The 5,147-nt window shown below is 39.1% G+C and overlaps 1 pseudogene; it reads right to left on the reverse strand.

Annotated features, from left to right (window-relative positions):
* Positions 1-1,161: 1,161 nt before the first annotated feature.
* LOC149162238 (uncharacterized protein At1g01500-like) lies at positions 1,162-1,908 on the reverse strand (annotated as a pseudogene).
* Between the last annotated feature and the right edge of the window lie 3,239 nt (positions 1,909-5,147).

Consider the following 5,147-nt stretch of genomic DNA (forward strand, 5'->3'; position numbering starts at 1 on the left):
TAATCACTATTGACATATGGAATATGAGCCATTCATATTGGGTTTTAAAAGTGTGTTTTGTTGGTGATTTCATAAGCCAAAATTGATCAAATTTCTACTAGTAAAAAAAAACTAAATGCAGAAGTGAACCGAAGTAAGATCAATTCAACTAAACCAAAAAGTGCACAGTTGAAATCTAATTAAAACCTTACATTGCTAGCATAATGAATACCATGTTCAAGAAGTAAAGAGATGGCCACAAATGCCAAAGAAACAACTGCTACTGCCCAAGTAGGAGTTTTCTCTAGAGAACGATCATTGTCATTGTTAGCTCCTGCCATATTCTTCTAAGAGGACTAGTAAATGCTTCTAAATTCACCACAACCTTAAAAAGGAAATTTCAGTAGTTTAAAACAATTCCCAATCAGGGTTGATACTCTCAACCACAATATCATCTTTTCAATTCCCAAATCCTGAATTCGAGCACGGGAACCCTCTCTCTGAATACAAACGTGGTGAGGCTATCCTTTTAATATTGTTGGTGTATGAAAGAAGACTACCTAGTGTAGCTTTGAATTTTGAAATAAAGAACTCAAGAATTGGTCTCCTGTGGAGTCATTCAAGTCAATGAAATGGCATGGGAAGGCCAAGTCACTCAATTTGTCAGTATAAACGTGAACCCATGTCCATCAATGGCATGGGAAGGCCAATTGTTGTCCACTCTTTCCCTACATCTGTGAATCGGCCAATTCCCCCACTTGAATTTCCCTTTTCAAATTTTTTGGCATTGAACAGTTCAGAACTCTCTTATGGAAAGATCTGGGCATCAGAGATCCAATCAACGACCTCACAATTAAACTTCAGAGCATAATTTCTTATGGTCCACCCCAAAATTGTCCTAATAACAATTTCTGCAACTTGTAATTCAAAGCTACAAAGCTAGTGAGGTTATTTTCTTTTCAACTTAAGAAATGGAGCTTGAAGTAACTCAGACATATCTAGTTTTTCTTGTGATTGGACCATCAAATCTATGAAGTTCAACCCTCCCCACATCCTCTAAACTAATTGAGAAGTAGGCCTCCTGGCTTGTGGTTGATCAAGAACAGTGGTTTATTAAGAATAATGGAAGCAATGATGCAAATCTGCATCACATGATCCAGAAATTTCCCTGAATATAAATACTCAATAAAGAATATAAAGAATAATGATATTCAAATAATGTAGTGCAGAAAGCACATATAATTTGTTCACCTGAGACTTCAAATTTGATCTACCGATTCCTGGCCCATCATTATCATCAGTTTCAGGTATTTCATCCAAATAAATGCATCGAATCCATTTCCTACGAGGTAGCAAGTGCACCATCTTGGTCAAAACAATGGGCCGACCCAAGCCTTTCCCAGCCACATAAACTTCGAGGAACGGTGCACTCAGACCTGAAAGCACTTCAACCTTTCTCGATAGAATATAGGAAGATCCGGCAGATATTGCAGAGGTACATTCCATGGTCTAGACCTTTTTCCTAGCCTTGGGATTTTCCAAAGCCAGTCTCTCAAAATTCCCTGTAACAAGGAGCTCGCCTCTATGATGGAGCTCAAAGGGCAAGCCCTCATTAGTGCGCAGATTATCGGTACTGATATAAGTTGCCTCGGCAAATTCTGTATCTACTCTGTCTCTTCGCAGCTTGCGAGAGGTCTGCTCTGCGGAAGGAATTCTGATGCCATTAACCTCAAGAACGGTTGACATGCTTCTAGCGGGAAACAAAATCGTAAAACAATCTGGTGCACTTTTAAGCAAACAGGAGTTCAATCTTAAGTATATCACTCTGACATCGAACCATGTATCTGTTACTGATTTCCCCTGAATCTCCATGGATACAAAATTGAAACAATTGAGGCTCTGTTAGATGGATTTACAGTACATAAACATCTGAAGTGTGTATTCTGATTGCAGAGAGATGATTGAACAAAATATGATCATATTGCATGAGATGTAATACATCTCTTTTATATAGAAAAACCCTTTTTTCAGAAAGAATAAAGGAAGAAAAACCCTTACATCTTCTGCAATGATCAAACTGCGAATCTGCAGAGATTCTGGCTCCATAGCAAAGGCAATATGGCATTAGAGAAAATATCGAAGAATGGGAGCAGGATTTTTGGCCCCATAGATTCATTTACAAGGAACTCTGCATCGCCACCAGTGGATTCAGGGACGAAAATGTTTTGGACCAGGGGGATTTGGGAAGATTTATATGGGCGTTCTCCCTAGCAGTGGCCAAGAAATCGGCCCATGGTAACGTGCACTATTGCAAATTAGAAAATCTAGAGGTCATTTCAAGAAATGGGGGTTGTTTTCGATATGCGATTAGTGACAAGTTGTTAATCTCATATCGCAGGGAAAACCCCTCAAAGAAGGAAAGGCCACAAGCACCCGAACCCGAAAAATCATAAAATACAATGGATATCATTTTGATTCCGTCAGAAGTGGGGTCCCACAAAAACCAGCAGGATATCGGAAGGGCTTCGAGCGGTAAGCGGTCTTAACCGAGTCTTGCCCGATGCCATACAATGGTTGCCATGCGTCAGGTGGAAGAAAGAGAAAACCACTCACATCAGATGGATAAACATCATGTTACTTATCCGCCTGATATGGATGATGACCGTAGGATTTGGAGGCTCCAGACCAATGGTGGAGACGCGTTTCGATGGATGACCAGATTTGATGAGGTTAACAGGAAGAGTTGTATAGGATTTGAAGTCTTATGTGGATGATGCGTTGGTAGAAGGTCGTGTTTTGCGGGCATTCTTGGAGTTAATGGAATAAACGGTTGTTTCGAATATGTCCAAGAAAACTAACACTCATCCGTTATGAAATAGGTGGCCACCTCCCTGTGAGGCATTATACAATGGCTGAATTATGCAGGACAAAGGGATTCAAACGAGTAGAGGCAGGGGAAGTGGAAAGCTAGGAAGCGGAAACAAATAGTCAGAAAGTAGATTGGCTTTAAAGCCACAAGCTGACAGAGAAAGCAGCAAGCAAGTTAGAGGCAGTAAGCCGAAAGCAGAGAGAAGAAGCTGAGCTGACCTGTAGAAGCAAAGGCAGCATCGAGCCAGAGTTAAGACAGAGACAGAGAGAGTCAGAGAGTCTGTGTACTCCATAGAAGGCTTGAGAGGTTCAAGCACACTCCTCTGTAATGCCTGTCATGTATGAGTCTCAGATTGGGCTCATACTACTATGACCAATAGAGGTCGAGAGTCAGTAAGGAGAGTCTGTGTACTCCAGAGACTTGGGGGATCCAAGTACAGTCTTGCTGATTTATATCTGTTGTATGAGACTCAAATTAGGCTCACTGTTGTAAAAATTCTGCTTGAAAACATAATAGAGAGGCCACCATTGAAGGATGGACCAGGAGACGTAGCCCAAGAGTATGGGGTGAGCTCCTTATTAAACTTGTTGTGTTTATATGTGTTGCCTATTATGTTTTCTTTAACTGCTTCATTGCCTGTGTATTTCGCAATCTTATCGATCCATTGCATAAAATAACATAGGCACATCCATGCACATGAGTCTCTAATACCTTATTAATTGTCTTAGATCAATTTTAGATCAGTATGGAATTGGGTGTTGCAACTAGTTTGGCAGTGTCAATGACCTCAGATCACCAAAATACCATCTTACATGATTGACAAAATCTACGTGGAAGAGCAGTAAGAAACTAGCTGGTTGAGATACTCAACCTGCATCCTGGATGGCACTTGAATATATGCATCCCTTGACTATGAGATACACAAGATGAATTGATATTGTGGAAGAAATTACTTCCTGATATTGTGGAACTATTTTGATCATATTCTTTTTTCTTCTCTTAAAACATCTGTGCAGTTTTCAGTTTCTGGGATCACAGATATAGTTCATTTTTTCTCGCTTTCATTGAACATCACTCATATGGGACAAAACCCACTCGAGACTTTGACTTTGAAAATCTTGAAGCAAATAATTTTTTTCTTTGCAAAAAATAGCAGTTTATGCTTCCAAAAGCCCATGGCTCACAACACCTTCTGCATCTTCCAGTACCTTCTCCCTAGAAGTTGATACAAAAGAAGCTTTCAAACTCTGTGTATGTACTTTACCTATGTACACTTGTTCCTGACTGGTCCACTACCTTTGACATGAGGGCACACTTCACCTTCAACACTTCTATTTGAATTTTGCAACAAGCCTTGCATTGCACTTGCAGAAATTCTAGATGCCCAACCTAGATTGATTGCACTAGAAAAGAATGTAAGGGAAAAGAAAGTTGCATCAAATGCTTTTGTGTTGTCTTTTCCTATCAACCGGTCCCCTGCAAGATCTAAAAGGGTATTGAAGGAGGATAAATGCTATTGGAATTAAAATGGTTGATCTATGCATTACTCTGTCTCCACTTCCTTGGCCACGAGAATGAGAGCCAATGCACTTGAGAGAACATTCAGTGAATCTTTGTACTTTTGTAGTAGCTTCGGCCTTCAACACCTCATCACCATTGCACTCCTGAAGACGTTCTCGTAACCTGTCAACAGGGTTTTCATATAGTGTTATTTCTAGTCATGACTGATTCCAATCATCAGATTTAGTTGTATGCTATATTAGCTCTCAGATGAAAAATCACAATCTTATGTTGTTCTTGTTTGGATTTTTGTTACATCACAGGCTACAACATTAACAAGCATGTTTATCTTAAATCATACTTCTTCCTGCTCAACAAAATAGCACCAATTAAAAGTTCATTCAATAAATTAACCTAGTTGATAACATACGTGAAAAGGGAGCAGTGCCTGGTCCAGGTTTCAATCATACATAGAATTCACATTATTCTTCCATAACATGAATGATGCAGAAGTCTCCTCTATCTACTTTTACTTCAAGTAACATTAGTATATTAAGGACGTGCCCACACAAAAGATGTCAGGGTTATGACAACACTGATTGTTTACCAAATTGTTTGTATGTGATAAGTTACAGAGATAATTATCAAAGAAACATGATGATTAATTAAACACTGGAACTTTAATTTATTTTTTTATTACTCTCTCTATTTAAAAGTCATGGTATCATAGCAAACCTTGATAGAAGGAAATGCACAACTTTAAAGAGAATACATATTCCAAAATCGAAATCATGGAGAA

The sequence above is a fragment of the Pinus tabuliformis genome, chromosome 5_2 (assembly GCF_031772625.1).
Source record: "Pinus tabuliformis cultivar Carrire ecotype Pingquan chromosome 5_2, CPIR1, whole genome shotgun sequence".
Lineage (NCBI taxonomy): Eukaryota > Viridiplantae > Streptophyta > Pinopsida > Pinales > Pinaceae > Pinus > Pinus tabuliformis.